General features: G+C 40.2%; 1 protein-coding gene across 1 annotated transcript in view; it reads left to right on the forward strand.

Moving 5' to 3' along the window:
* The first annotated feature begins 206 nt into the window (after positions 1-206).
* Positions 207-16,904, forward strand: part of HTR1E (5-hydroxytryptamine receptor 1E) — a 111,484-nt gene continuing 94,786 nt past the window's right edge. The window contains exon 1 of the mRNA XM_035296292.3: positions 207-493. The gene's annotated coding sequence lies outside the window, so the exon portion shown is untranslated. The remainder of the gene's footprint in view (positions 494-16,904) is intronic.

Here is a 16,904-nt window from a genome sequence, read left to right on the forward strand (position 1 = left end):
CTGGAGCACCTCGGAGCTGAGACCCGCAGTTCACCACACCACCTGCCTTAGCCCTAGGCTCATCTTTTCATCCCACCCACCCCCTTCTCTATTCACGGAGTCCTGGGTGGCTGCGACCTGCGTAGATGATTTAACAGACTGCCCCTGCTCCTGCTCCTGCTCCTCCTCCTCTTCCCTGTTCTCTCGCCTCCTCTTCCAGTCTGGGCGCCCAGACTCGGCGGAGCGCAGCGCCTGCCAACCGCGGTGCCTCGGGCCGCCCGGCGCCCCGCGCTCCCGGGTTCTTTCTCGCCGCAGCCCGGCGGCCACTGGCACAAACAAGGACGCTGGCGGGGAGAACGCCCCGAGCTCAGCGTACCCCAGAATCGAGTGCTGAGAGAAGCAGTGCTTTGATCCAGTTCAGAAGGAAAAGGAGCGGGTTCCGAGTGAGACTTCTGCAGCCAGCGGGACGCCCCAGTTGGCCCAGTGCGGCGCGGCTGCACGCACCGTCCACAAGGTGAGGGGCGCACACCTTCCGGGACGACCTTGGCTTCCCTCTTACTCCGACCCACTCCAGGGACTCCAGCTCTGGCTTGGGGATGTTTGGCAGCTTTGAGGCGCAAAGGCAGCGGGAGGTGGGGTGCGGGGTGTCAGAGGGAGGCTATGAGGGTCGCCCAGGCTCTGTGCTTGCCTCCGGACTCAGTACAGAGCGCGTTTCTTCTTCAAACAATTCCTCAAATGGGTGAACCTGAGAATCAACATTGTGTGTAACTGTGGTTTGAGCATTTTATCCTGCTTCCTTGCAAAAGGATTAGAGCTTAAAGATTAAATAGGTATGGAACGGGTGCTGGGGGGTGCCGGGGGAAACTTGAGTAGAAATCACAGGGAGGCGGTGTGCTCCAGGGACCCCAGAAGGACGATGTGATTTCAAAGCCAGCTGATTGCAAATCCTTTGATTAGAAAGGACTGCACGGTTGTCCAGCCCTCAGAAACTAATGCCGTGCTCAGTCCTGATAAATAAAATACCCAGGTGAGGAGGTGATGGGGCAGGCTCATTTTTTTTTTTTAATTACAAGATAAATCTTGGAAGTAAGAGTTAAGATGGGAAGTTTGATCTTAAGCCATCTCCAACCAATACTGCAAGGTGAGACGCTGACAGCCTACCTAATGAAAATGAAAGGAAGTTGAGGCTAAAGAGAAGTGATTCCAGCTCCTATCACAGGATCAGAGTGATTATGCATATATATGTGTGTGTGTACATATATATATATATATGTTTCTGCCTGTATCCAGTTTTGGGAAAAGGACCTTATATTCAACCCAACGCTGCTTGTCCTTGAGTTAGAAGGATAAGGCAGAGAATGTCAGCATCCCAAGGTGCTTCTTCCTAACCTTTCTTATTGTCCTTCCTTGCCTCCGGCACCAAATCTCTTGGGGAGGGAGCAGCCCAGGAGGAAATAATAGATCACCAAATGGGTAGGGGCAGCAGTGTTTCTTCCAGAATAATTTAGGCTCATTTTATCATTCTTATGTTTTCCCTCAAAGCCCTAAGCAGTCCATCATTCTAAGCTGAACTTAACATTGCTCCAGAGTATATATTTGCCATAGTTATACAGTCAGATACAATATGCATAACCTTAAACAGCCAGATGCACATGTGAGTCAGGCACTTCCCTTACTTAACCCTGTGCAACAGGGGCAAAGCAGGCACCTGGTTCTGATTCCCTGTGCAACCTCCTTCACGAGGAGCATATTTGAAATACAGAGAAGATTGAGACAGCTGTTCTTTCTGGTAGAGTTGTTTTCCTGCTGAATTAAATGAGATGACCCCATCTTCAACAAATAAATGAATGGAGGCGTTTGAGGCCCATTTAACAAATGCACAAAATATACTTGCCTGCCTTTTATCTCCCTTCAGAGATTTACCCTCTAGCCCACAGAGTTGTGATGATGAAGCAGACCTCCTAAGTGGGACTCAGCTCAGTTTCTGTATCATATTGAAAACAAAGTGTGGTGCTTATTTCTAAAATGTGTAGCACCACCACTAACTAATTTGCTGCATAGAGGTGGGAGAAGTACTTCTGCCCAGGTATTTCATCACTAAGAGAGCTATGTAGAGAAACTCAATCAAATCCCGATTCATCATTGTTGATAGAACTTAACTATTGTGTCATCACCACCTGATTTGGGCTGCAGAAGCTCCAAGGATTGCTATAGATCTCAACTGAGACTTCTAATGACAGAGCTAGAAAAGAGCCTTTAAAAATGTAGCCATGACTCTGGTCATTCGGTATATGCATGTTCAAATATTCCTTTAGGTGACTGTTTTCACTTCCATAACAATTTCCAGGGATGAAGACTTAGCAGATTATTTATATAATGAAGAGTATTCAAATTAACAATGTGTACCCACCAGCTGACAAATTTTAAATTCCACAGAAATAACATCACAAACATAGTAAGCTCAAGTTTTCATTCTTTCCACTTCTGCCATGATGACTTCATTCAAGGCATAGTCCCACACCAAGTTCATGGAGACTATGGCTCATGTCTCTCAACATCTGCCCAAGGGAATTGTGTCTCCCTTGCAACTCAACATGATGTCACCTTTGTTAGCCATTCTGGTGTCTATATAAAAGATTTCCTTCCCATTTCTTCTTCTTGATGCCTGGTCAGCAGCAATCATGTAAATAGGGTTTCCATTGTTTTGAGAAAAATAACAAAGTCAGGGATTCTCAGAGGTGGTACCTAGGAAGAGACGAAATCCAGGACACATCCCTAGTCCAGGTAACACTGCAATACGTTTTCATTTTCTGCTGTGTGATGGGGTTATTCTTGAAGAGGGAGGTAGGATATATCATTTGCAGCACATTGTCCCTGCCTGGCTCTAACACCTCCTATTGCCCAGGTGGGGTCAATATGCTACCCCCACCACCACCAAGATACCAAGGCTTCAAATGAAAAGTGGATCTCAGCCAGGCATAATGGCTCACATCTGTAATTCCAACACTTTGGGAGCCCAAGGCAGGAGGATCACATGAGCCTATGAGTTCGAGACCAGCCTGGACAATACAGTGAGACCTCATCTTTACAAAAAATTTTAAAATGAGCCAAGTATAGTGGTGTGCACCTGTAGTCCCAGCTACTTGGGAGATTTAGGTAAGAAGATGGCTTGAGCCCAGAAGGCCAAAGTTGCAGTGAGCCAAATTCATGCTACTGCACTCCAGCCTAGATGACAAAGCAAGACCCTGTCTCAAAAAAAAAAAAAAAAAAAAAAAAAAAAGAGAGAGAGAGAAAGAAAAAGAAAGTAGGCCTCTTTGCAGAAAGGCTCAGGCCCTGAACTTTTGTGTCATCTTCTCATTACTCAAGCGTCCAATTCCCTACATCTCACTTTTACTCACAAGTCATTTTTTTCATGTTTGTTTTTATTGCCCACCTTGAAATTATATTTCTACACTACCCTTTAAAAGTGAAAGATCAAATCTAATATTCCAATATTGGAAAGCATTCCCTCTATTTCTACAAGATTATTTACATAAAAAAATAAGCTTGAGACTGCCCAAAAGCTGAATTTCTACCAAGTAGGAACTTATCTTTTATGCCATAAATTATCAAGGTCATCTCAAGGCAGAGGTGAGTTTAGTATTTCATGCTTTATACTCCTTTTTTTTTCCACCTACCAGATTTTTATTATGTGTGAAATTATATGAACATAAATCCCAGGGAAACATTGAAGATGAGTATGCCATAGTAAGTGACAAGAAGGCAGATAAACAGAGAAGAGAAATGGGGCAGCAGCACTTTAGAGTGGCTTGCTTCTTTTGTTTATTTCCTCCCTGAATCATTTTCTAGAGGCAGTTTTGTGGCCCCTAAAATTTGGGGCTTAGCTCAGTCAGCTTAACAAAGTTCATCTTCCTGGAGATAAAAAGATTTTCATCACAATCCCAGTTACTTTTCATTTGTTCCCACGTTTTGTGGATTAAGAAACTGAGAACCAGAATTTATAGAGATAATTCAATCAATTGGCATATTTTCTGGATTATAACAAATTAGTAAAATTCTTGAGAATCCTCTTTCTAATACAGATTGATTCTAAATTTCATTTTTTGTTCTCTTATTTTGTCTCATCCACTGTGGATTGCCTGGTTTACTGTGGTCCTTAGCCAAATAGATGTCAGTGTTTTTATTCCATTATTGCATTCCCCTAAGACACATCATATGAAAAGTACACATAGCCAGTGGGAGACTTTAATAGGTTTATTGTTAGTGCTCTCTCATATGGATCAATTCTCAACATATGCAGTTGCAGGATTAAGAAGACAAAATCCTTTAGAAGAAGCTATAAAACCTAATCCTTCTGCATCTGGATCATTTTAAACTACAAGTTGTAAGAGGAATGAGCATCTCTGGATTTGAGTGCAGACCAGATGGGAAGTCTTTATGAAATCTGATGTGCGAAGGAAAGCATTTTATAGGAAGAAAAAAATATTTTGAGAAATAGCTACCAGCACCAGCAGCTAGCAGTTCTAGAACTCTCAGGTCCTGCTAATGACCCCACCTACCTAATGTGTCCAAATAAAGTAAACCCATACCCTACGATAGTCTTTCCTCTGACTCAGCTGTTCTTTATTGCTTTATCAGATAATGAGCATGTGGTGATATTTCTAAGAGATTTGGGAAGGATCTGACTCAAACATTAAGGTATAGGTTTTTGGGGTGATAGCCTACCCAAGAAGGTTAAATTTGTGTCAAGATTCACATTCTTGGGAATTGAAGATAAGCCAGAGTGTCTTTTTGGAGTAAACACCAAATAGAAGGTGAGATTCATAGGGAATAATTCCCAAAAAGTGACGTTAGCTGCAATATCCTAATAGAATTTAGAGTTATAAATTCATTCATCTGCACTGGTGAGAAGAAAAAAGGAGGAAGGAGGTGATATGCTGGGTGTCTGCTATGTTTCAGGAACTAAGGTAAGAGCTGCACATACATTCTTTTATTTAATACTTACAAAAGTACTTCAAGGTATTATTGGCCTCACCATTCAATCATTCATTAAAAAATTATATTTGTCATCAAACCTCCTAGCCTGCTGTCCTTTTTAGAGAAGTGCCAAAAGCTCAGAGTGAACGTCAGTGAACTCACCTGGGGGAAAAACTAGAGAGAAGGTTTGAGAAGTGTGTGAGAGTCATGGAGAGGAGCCTATGAAATTGGACTTTACCTTCAGGGGAATCATTAAAGAATGTTGATGTTTCGTTTTATTTGAGACAGAGTCTCTCTGTGTTGCCCAGGCAGGAGTGCAGTGGCACAATCACTCTGGCTATAATATGGAGTAGAAGAAAGTGGGCCTGGTAGAGGCAATGGCCACAATGAGAGCCAGAACCAGGCAGTAACAGTTGACATGGAGAAAGAAAAACAGAAACCAGATGAATTGGGGCTATAGGAGAAGAAGAAAATGATGTGAGGAGTGAAGGGAAGGACAGAAGGCAGAACACTCCTCATTTCTAAACCCGGTAGATGATGTTTCCCTTCACCATGACTGAGAACACAGGAGAGTGAATAAGGACATATTTATCGCACCTCAGAAAGGTTAAAAGGATTGCATAAAGTGACTCCAAATCTGTGCTTCTGCACAGATTATTTTCTCACTGTCTTTTCTCACATAGTTCTCACTAGGCCCCTTTCTCCTACAACAGCCCCCATCCCCACCTGCAAATGGTAAGGGGTAGCCACCTAAAAAGGAATATGACTACTCCATATTTCCTGAACTGTTGACCTATGAATCATTTGCTTTTCCCCTCAATTTCATCTCCTTTTAGCAGCACAATTACAAAACGAAGGAGATGATGATGAATCAGCTAAAACTTTGTTTTACCTTTTAGATACAAGATAGAATTCAGGGGAAATGAATAGATGTAAAGGAAGTAGAATTTGTAGAGGATAGTCTTCATCTGGCTGATTCAAGAGGACACATCCAGTTAACAAAATGTTCAGAAAGGCAGGTTCCAACCCTTCCTGGAAGATCTTTCTTTTTTTTTTTTTTTTTTACTGAATTTTAGGTTTTGGGGTACATGTGAAGAACATGCAAGACAGTTGCATAGGTACACACGTGGCAGTGTGATTTGCTGCCTTCCTCCCCTTCTGCTATATCTGGCATTTCTCCCCATGCTATCTCTCCCCAACTCCCCACCCCAACCAGCTGTCCCTCCCCTATTCCCCCCAATAGACCTCAGTGTGTAGCGCTCCCCTCCCTGAGTTGATGTGTTCTCATTGTTCATCACCCGCCTGTGAGAACCTGTGGTATTTGATTTTCTGTTCTTGTGTCAGTTTGCTGAAAATGATGTTCTCCAGGTTCCGTATCTGAAAATAGAAGTAGATTGTCCATGCAGTATGTTCTTTGCATCATTAGAAAGTGATTAGGAATGTCTTTGGGGCATATGTCAGGTTGGGTTCTCCAAGTAAGAGGCTCTGAGATGGGGTTTAATATGCAGGATGTTTATTAGGAAATGCCCTTGGGAACCACACTGAAGGAATAAAAGAAGGAAGCAGGATTGGGTTAAGCGGCAAAACGGGCCCAACAACACTCACAGCTGACCCCATGGTGAGCAGCTCTGAGCTAAAATGATCCATGAAAGTTGTCCCAAGATGAACCAAAATAGGAGGTCTTCCTTCCTCGCATAGTCACTGAGTGTGGCCTTCAAGGCATGATCTTGGGGGAGGCAGCCTCCTGCAGCTGAGGACATTCTTAAAGGGACTGTCAGCCGAAGACTGTTCTGACAGCAATCCCAACAGCTGGGGCTACGACGAGAGGCAGACATCTTAAGAAACGTGGGCCCTGGATGAAGAACTTCTCTTAAAAGGGTAGAGAAGGTATAGTAATAACTTTCTTCAGTGTGAACTTTTTAGATAATCACCAAGAAATTGTGTGTGTGTGTGTGTGTGTGTGAGAGAGAGAGAGAGAGAGAGAGAGAGAGAGAGAGAGAGAGAGATGGTATTACTTGGATTTAATTAATGCTTGAAATAAACTACTTTGGCTTTCTCATGACTGAACCTGCATAACAACTGAAATACAACAAAAAACTGCTCATGAAAAACCTCCCTTTACTATCTCTGCTTATTCAACTCAATGACAGTATCATGCAAAGAAATAGTATGCTGTACCCTTTTCTAAAAGGGGCTAAATCGAAGAACCTTTCTCAGGCAGAGCAGACTCTGCCGGGAAAACTCCTATCGCGTCAGACAGCAGCCCTGTGGCTGAAGTTGATGCCTCTGACCTGATGTTTCATTGTCTTTGCCTTCGTTGCTGGGGCTGCTGCTCCTGGCTTTCACGCACCTGTATTCAGTGAATACCTAACAAGAGCCACTCCACAAAGTTTTTATGGCCTAGAAAGGGCGGAATTACACTCTGTTTGCTGCATCCCTTCCAGCTCTATTCCTAGATGCAACTTACTTTCTCCTTTTCTTTGACTCCTTTCAGAAATAGTTTTGCTGTCTGCAAAAATATCGTTATTAAAGAAACGTGGTTTTTTAAGCATGTCATTGGCTATTTGACCTTCGTTGTCTTAATTTTCTGTGACATTCTTACTCCAGTTGTCCGGTTCCCTTGTTTGTAATTTAATGTTCTTCCTCATTTTGTTCTTATCATGACCCAAAATAAGTTATTTGTCCAGTCTGCACCCTAGTTTTCATATCTCTAAAATGGAAATAATAACTCCTGCCTTAAGTACCAACTGGAAGGAGTAAAGAAAGATTGATGCTGCATAGGCTATGAAGAAATTATAGGTGTTATTTTCTTTTTTAATAATTTAATCATTTATTTTTAAATAACTAAAACAGTATAATTGGGGTGTTTATAATACAAAGGATAAATGTTTAAGGTGATGGATACCCCATTTTCCCTGATGTGATTATTACACATTGCATGCCTGTAGCAAAATATCTCATGTACCCCATAAATATGCACACTTACTGTGTACCCACAAAAATTAAATATTGTTTTTCATTATTGTTCCTGTGAGAGGAATTGTATAAATAATCCTGGCCTCAATTTAGGTGAAGTGTATGGTTCTGGCCTTGTAGAAAATAAGGAGAAATAAGTACAGGCTGAGTTTCACTGCCCTGAACTCTGTTGACAAGATTTGTTCTTTTTTAATTCCTAAACTTTGCCTCAGTTCAGCTACGTCCTCAAGTCCCAGAGCATGCCCTTGAGTGCTACCTTCTCCAACCATGAATCCTCAAACTCTGAATCCATTGACATATTATTTCTTTATGCATGCAGGAGAAGAGACTGGTCCCAGTCTGTCACTTTGCAGTTCCATTTTCAGTTGATTTGCACCCAGAGAGTCACATGAATTCTGCATGCTCTATAGTGATGGTTCTCATCCCTTAGTGTGCAGAAGAATCACCTGGAAAGCATGTCAAACTTCAGACTCCTGGCCCCCACCTGCAAAGCTTCTAGTCAGTAGTGTAGGGTAAAGCCATGTATTTGCATTTTTAACAACTTTCCAGGTGATGCTGATGCTGCTAATCTATAGAGCACACTTAGGTAGCATCAATCTACAGGGTGCTGCATGATGTGCAAAAATAAATGTTTATTATAGCCACATAAACAAAAAGCCACATAGCAGAACTTACTCTCAGAGAACTAGCACTGTTATAGACTTGTCATCTTTAAGTAAGAAAATATGTTGCAAATATTTTATTACCAGAATTTTCTTTATAGGGAACTCAAATTGCCTTTTTAAATGAGTAAGAATATCACGTCAATGAGCCAATGGTCAGCTGAACATTTACCAAACGTTTATAAAATTCAACATATATCCATAATTTCTTTAAAATTCTTAGAAAACTAGGAATAGAAAAGAACAGTTTTTCACAATGAGGATATCCTTCTCAAACGATTGTCAGTATGCTATTAGTAAAACACAATCAGGATGCAAGAGGGATGCCTGCTATTACCAACATTATTTGACACTTATCTGAATGTTATAACCAATGTAGTGAAAGGAAGGAAGAGGAAGAGAGGAAAGAAGAAGGAAGGAAGGAAGGAAGGAAGGAAGGAAGGAAGGAAGGAAGGAAGGAAGGAAGGAAGGGAGGGAGGGAGGGAGGGAGGGAGGGAGGGAGGGAGGGAGGGAGGGAGGAAGAAGGGGAGGAAGAAGGGGAGGAAGAAGGGAAGGAAGGGAGGAGAAATAAGTGTTATAAATATTGGTCAGGGAAAAGCTTTATTATTAATTACAGATTAAATAATTAGCTACTAGGAAAACTCAAGTGGATAAATAAAAATGCCATTAGAAAGAATGAGAGACCTCAGTAAGGTGGCTTCCTGCAATCGCTTCCTGGTTAGCGACAATATATTCATAGGGATTTACATTATGCTTGTACACAATTGGTCAGAAATCATGCCTGAGAGGTGGAAAAGATGCTGTAGGCGTCCAAGAAAAATGGGACAGGAAAGCCCACCTCATCTGAGGATGATGGAGGAAGAATCATCTGCAGAAAAGGACTCCATATTCCAAAGCCATTCCTCTGAATTCAATACTTATCCTTACATGGCTTCTGGCAGTGTAGTCTGTCATTGTAATGAATTCTTTCCTGTATTATTATAAGTGAATAAGAATTATATACCCACTTAGGTACCTTACGTTTTAAACCTCATTACATAGTGCACATTTTAATGTTGAATCCTGCCCTCATCAGGAATTATTTTACCTGACACCAGGATTTGAAATAGAGTAATCCATAAATACTATCCTACCATATGGTTCAGCACAATTTAAGTAAACATTCAAGGAAAGAAGCATGATTTCCTCTTCTATTATGCTTTCATTTGTATTGTTTTAACTTTCTTACATTCTTTCCCTCTGAGCCTAATTCAGTTCCTTACACAGAATGCCAAGATATCAAGCATTAAATATGTAACTTAACTTACAATTATCAAATAAATCATTTACAAAATACATTCATATTGGCAAGCATATCTTATTTCATAGATTGTAAACTGGTAAAATAATGTAATCTCCTCGATCTCTCTGCAACACAGCAAGCCTGTTTCTAAGGCCGACTGAGGCTTTGCTTTGTGTCCCAGGCATTGGAGAACCAGAGTGTACTGACCCCAGGGTTTTGTGACTTACATATAAATGAAGCATCTTACCAAGAAGGGATGAAAAATTACTTTAGAGGAAGCAAAAGTCTCAAAGCTCACAAGACTTGATTAGTTTCAGCTTGGTGACAGACGCAATGCTCTTGTGATGCAGATGGAATAATTTTCTCCAGCACAAAAGATGTCCAGCCAGGTCCCATTGGTTTCGAGATAATCTCTCACATTGCCTTAAGCGTACTGGATTCCCTTTCTCAGATTTATGTACCATTAGCATGCATTTAATTAATAACTAATGATTATAATTGTTATCATTATCACATATTTCTGTTATATTAAAATATGGGACATTTGTAGCTATGTTTTGCCTGTTTAGTAAAATGAGTCTGAATCTAAGAGTGAGAAGGTCTACCCACAGCCAAGAGGATGGGATATTAACCCATGCCTGTTTAAAGATATTGCATCTCATGAAATGCCCTCCAAAGAACAAATTGACCTGTCCTGTGGATGTCACCCAACCTCCTGCCAGCTTGCTCAGGGCTTGCTGAATGTACAGTAAGTGCCACAGTACTGGCATGGAGGCGAAGCACAGGCTCAACTCTATGAACCTAGAGACAGAGGGCCTGGGTTGATACCCCATCCTCTTGGCTACATGAGCTGCATGGTCTGTCATCATTACAATGGGGACAATAATACATGCCCTGTCTACTTCAACCTCCTTTAAGGGAAGTTTCTCAAAGCGAAGTATGCTATTGTGATTCATTCTCACCTGTGATGTCAAACTGCACCTTGTGTTATACTCCTAGGGGGTAACACAACACAAGGCTTAAGCCCAAGCTCTGGAGTCCAGGTTCGTATCCCAGCTCTGCCATTCATTAACTACTTTCACATCTTCAAATCTCAGTTTCATTTGTTAGGGCTCACATAACAGTACCATGTCATAGGCTATTATGAGGATTAAATATGTATATTCATTATCTATTGCTAAATAATAAATTACTGAAAGCCTAATAGCCTAAAACAATAGGTTCTCATTATCTATTTTATCATAGTTCTATGGGTTGGGAATCTGGGTATGGCTTAGCTAGGTTCTGTGGCTCAGATCTCTCACTCACAGGCTGCAAACTTTCAACCAAGACTGCAGACATCTCAAGGCTCAACTGGGGAAAGAAATGCTTCCCAGCTCACTCATGTGGCTGTTAACAAGCCTCAGGTCCCAGCTGACTGCTGGCTGGAGACATTCTTTTGCTACCACACAGGGCTACTAACAAAGCAGCGTGCTTTACCCAGATGTTGCAGCTTGCTTTCCTTGGAGCAAGGGCTAAGATTGAAAGGTACCAAAATGGAAGCCACAGTCTTTGTAACCTCATATCAGAAGTGACGTCCCATGGCTTCTGCTGTGTTTCTCATTAGAGACAAGCCACTAGTTCCAGCCCAACTTAAGGAGAAGGAATTACACAGTGGGAGGAATACCTAGAGGAATCAAATCGCTGGGAGTCATCTGAGACACTGCCTGCCACAATATGATAAGACATGAGAAGCTGTTTGATAATGATTCAATTCTGTATCACCTGGTAGTTGTATCTCATAATAATGTTCTTAGACTGAAATTAGATAATCTGTGTCCAAAAAAATTGTAAAATATAAAGCTCTATAAAATATCAAGATTTTATTGGTTTTATTAATGCTGAGAATCCAGTTCCACTTTATAGGTGGTGATATAAGAACAGCAAATCAATGATTAAGAGATGTGAATTCTACACCTTGCTGTGTGTGTGATCTTGCAAAAGCCATTTATTTGTTTCATACCTTAGTTATCTCAAAAGAGTGGTGATCATAACAGACTTACCAGGATAAAATAAGGTAATAGACGGCCATGCAGCATATTAACAATATTTTGGTCACCCACAAACCACATATATGATGGTGGTCCCACAGATTACAATGGAGCTGAAAAATTCCTACAGCCTAGTGACATCATCGCTATTGCAGTGTTGTAGCAGAATGCATCGCTCATGTGCTTGTGCTGATGCTGGTGTCAACAAACCTACTGCACTGCCAATTATATAAAAGTACAGCACATACAACTACATATACTACATAACACTGGCTAACGATGATAAACAACTATGTTACTGGTTTATGTATTTACCATACTATACTTTTTTTTTTTTAATTTTTTATTGGATTTTAGGTTTTGGGGCACATGAGCAGAGCATGCGAGACAGTTGCGTAGGTACACACATGGCAGTGTGCTTTGCTTTCCTTCTCCCCTTCACCCACATTTGGCATTTCTCCCCAGGCTATCCCTCCCCACCTCCCCCTCCCACTGGCCCTCCCCTTTTCCCCCCAATAGACCCCAGTGTTTAGCGTCCATGTGTTCTCGTTTTTCATCACCTGCCTCTAAGTGAGAATATGCGGTGTTTCATTTTCTGTTCTTGTGTCAGTTTGCTGAGGATGATGTTCTCCAGATTCATCCATGTCCCTACAAACGACACAAACTCATCATTTCTGATTGCTGCATAATATTCCATGGTGTATATGTGCCACATTTTTCCAATCCAGTCTATTATCAATGGGCATTTGGGTTGATTCCAGGTCTTTGCTATTGTAAACAGTGCTGCAATGAACATTCGTGTGCATGTGTCCTTATAGTAGAATGATTTATAGTCTTTTGGATATATACCCAGTAATGGGATTGCTGGGTCAAATGGAATTTCTATTTCTAAGGCCTTGAGGAATCGCCACACTGTCTTCCACAATGGTTGGACTAATTTACACTCCCACCAACAGTGTAAAAGTGTTCCTTTTTCTCCACATCCTCTCCAGCATCTGTTGTCTCCAGATTTTTTAATGATCGCCATTCTTACTGGCGTGAGATGGTATCTCAATGTGGTTTTGATTTGCATCTCTCTGATGACCAGTGACGATGAGCATTTTTTCATACTATACTTTTTTATCATTATTTTGGAATGTGTTCCTACTGACTTTAAAAAGAAAAGAAGTTTAACTGTAAAACAGCCTCAGGAAGGTCCTTCAGAAGGTATCCCAGAAAACAGCATTGTTATTATAGGAGATGACAGCTCCAAGCATGTTATTGCCCCTGAAGGACCTTCCAATGGGACAAGATATGTAAATAGCGACAACAATACTTATAATCCTGAGCCTGTGTAGGCTGAGGCTAATGCATGTGTACCTTGTATGTATGCATGTATGTATGTATGTATTTATACATTTATTTGAGATGGAGTCTCACTCAGTTGCTCGTGCTGGAGTACAGAGGCGTAATTTCTGCTCACTGGAACCTCTGCCTCTCGAATTCAAGCGATTCTCCTGCCTCAGCCTCCCAGTAGTTGGGATTACAGGCACTCATCAGCACGCCCAGCTAATTTTTTTGAATTTTTAGTAGAGAGAGGATTTCACCATGTTGGCCAGGCTTGTTTCAAACCCCTGACTTCAAATAATTCACCTGTCTCAGTCTCCCAAAATGCTGGGATTATAGGCATTAGTATCTTCATATTAACAAAAAAGTCTGAAAAAGACAATTTTTAAAAATAGAAAAAAGTTTATAAAATAAGGTTATAAAGAATGAAAATATTTTTGTATAGCTATGCAATGTGTTTTAAGCTGTTATTGCAAAAAGGTTTTTTTAGTTAAAAAGTTTTGTTGTTGTTGTTGTTGTTGTTGTTGTTTGTTGTTGTTGTTGTTTGAGACAGAGTTTCACTCTTGTCTCCCAGGCTGGAGTGCAGTGGCATGATCCCAGCTCACTGCAACCTCCTCCTCCCAGGCTCAAGCAATTCTCCTGCCTCAAATAACTGGGATTACAAGCATGCATCACCACCCCCAGCTAAATTTTGTATTTTTAGTAGAGACTGGGAATCACCATGTTGGCCAAGCTGGTCTCGAACTCCTGACCTCAGGTGATTTATCCACCTCGTCGTCCCAAAGTGCTCAGATTACAGGCATGAGCCACCATGCCCGGCCTAATTAAAAAGTTCACAAAGTAAAAAAGTTACAGTAAGCTAAGGTGAATTTATTATTGAAGAAAGGAAAATGTTTCTCTACAAATTTAGTGTAGCTTAAATGTGCAGTGTTTTTAAAGTCTACAGTAGGATACAATAATGTAGTAGGCCTTCATATTCGCTCAACACTGACTCACTGACTCAACCAGAACAACTTCCAGTCCTGCAAACTCCATTCATGGTAAGTTCCCTACACAAGTGTCCCATTTTTTTATGTTTTTACCATATGTTTACTGTACCTTTTCTATGTTTAGATACACAAAAACTTACCATTGTGTTATACTTGCCTACAGTATTCAGTATAATAACATGCTATCTGGCTTTGTAGGCTTGAAGTAACAGACTATACCATATAGCCTCAGTGTGCAGTAGGCTACACCATCTAGGTTTGTGGAAGTATGCTCCATGATGTTCACACAATGATGGAATGACCCAACAATGCATTTCTCAGAATATATGATTCATTCCTATATATAAAATTATGCTGAAACCTAAACAATGAGATTATAATAATGACAATAATGAAGATGATTAAATATTTCAGCTTCTACTCCATGGTCCTTTGAGGACAATTGAACTATGTGATTTTTATCAGTTATGTTTTAAGTGTATGTATCAAATCCAGCTACTCTTAAGTTTTACAACTTTATACAGTTTAATCTTATCTTGCTGGATACATTAGATATATTCCTCTGAAAAGTGACTTGCAAACAGAATTTTTAGAAACTGAATCATCATTAAAATGCACAGAGAAGGTTTCTATGTATCTAGTGGAATTTTACGATGCTTGTGTGGATCTTGTGATATCATTAATATTTTTATAATAGAAATAATTATCCTTATCTTATTAGTTTAAATTTTCTGGCATTATAACAAGCGCCCTTGAATTGGGCACACCTGTATAAATATTCTTCAAGTATGTAATCAAGCCTTCTAGTTACTTAAGAAATCACAAAACAGCCTTTGAAGTAGGAAAATAAAGCCAACTCTTAAAGAGTATTTTTGTTTGATTCTTGTTTATCTACATTTCTTCCCTGTAAATTGGCAGATACAAAACAAGTTCAAAGTCATCCATTCAACCCCTTTAAGGGATTTTCCTGCTTATACATATTTTACATGTTTATTGCAGAAAATTTGGAAATGTAGACAAGTATAAAACAATGTAGTTTTATATTCTTATTGCCACCACCAAGAGGTAGCCACTATTGATACCTTCATGAATTTCTGCATCAGTGCTTTTCCTCTATATAGGGAGAAAAGATTATTCTTCTTCAGTGAAATCAGGAGTACATCATATACTTTTCTTGTATTCTGCTTTTTCTAATTAACATTATTTTTTAAGGATATGCAATTTTTCCTTCCATTTATTGATTTGACAACATAAATTAGTAAACACTGACTATATCCAAAGCAGAATTTGGATGAACTGTAAGAAATATAGTTAATAATTGAATATGGATATTTTACATCAATTCCAACAATTGTGAAGTCGTTTTTTTAATTATTATTTTACTTTAAGTTTGGGGATACATGTGCAGAACATGCAGCTTTGTTATAATTTGTTACACAGGTATACATGTGCCATGGTGGTTTGCTGCACCTATCAACCTGTCATCTAGGTTTTAAGACTTGCATGCATTTTGTATTTGTCCTAATGTTTTCCCTCCCCTTGCCCCCCACACTCCGACAGGCCCCAATGTGTAATGTTCCCCTCGCTGTGTTCATGTTTTCTCATTATTCAGCTCCCACTTATGAGTGAGAATATGTGGTGTTTGGTTTTCTGTTCTATGTTAGTTTGCTGAGAATGATGGCTTCCAGCTTCATCTATGTCCCTGCAAAGGACATGAACTCATTCTTTTTTATGGCTGCAAACATTACCTATTTAACTTGTTTCACATATAATTATTTGAAAACATCATTTCTAATAAGTAAATAATATTCTGTTGTGTAGATATATTATATCTTATTTAACCAGTCATTACTATTAGAGTTTTAGGTGGTTGCCAGTTTTAAATACCATAAAATTGTAGCATGAAAATAAAACTTTTACATAAGTCTTTGTCATTCAGTATTCCAGTTATCTTAGGAAAAGTAGCAAAGGAGTCCTTGAACATGAGGTTTGGTAATTTACGTATAAATATACACATCACAGTCTTCTCTTCCCTCTTCCCTACCTCTTCCTCTCACCTCCCACTGGCAGAAATTTGCAGGCTTTTAATGCTGGAAATTGCTGAAGTAACAATCTAATTGGGGTGGCCATCTGTTGTTTTTTGCCCATGTGGTTCAGGTCACACTAAATGCACCCTTGGCTCCAAGAGTGACATGGGACCCAGACCCATCCAAACGTCTTGTTCTCCAGACCACTGTGATTGGTTCAGGGATGGGCCATAATCCAAGCAGACCAATCAGAATCAATGAGGCTCAGCTGAAAGGTGTTCCGGTGCTGTCATCTACACTGGATTTGGAGATTTAAGGATACATGCCAGGAACTGCAGGGACCCAACATACGGGGAGTGCCTCCTGGGGATAAAACTTTACACGGAGGAAGGAAGAGCCAAGAGATGGAGAAAGATTCTTGACTTTAAGTTTCTGGATCCACCTGTGCCTGATCTACCCTTGACACTGAAGTTTCACAAGCAAGTAAAGTCTTCTTCTTACTTAAATCAATTTAAGAAGATTTCTGTAATTTGTCTTGTAAAAGGTCTTTAAGAATCCAGAGATTTTTATCCCCTCAATTGATGAAAATAGTTGTAGTTATGACAGATTCTGGAGCTGAATCATAGTTCCATCACTGATGATAAGTATTAGCATTA

This window comes from Callithrix jacchus, chromosome 4 (assembly GCF_049354715.1).
Source record: "Callithrix jacchus isolate 240 chromosome 4, calJac240_pri, whole genome shotgun sequence".
In the NCBI taxonomy this organism is placed as follows: domain Eukaryota; kingdom Metazoa; phylum Chordata; class Mammalia; order Primates; family Cebidae; genus Callithrix; species Callithrix jacchus.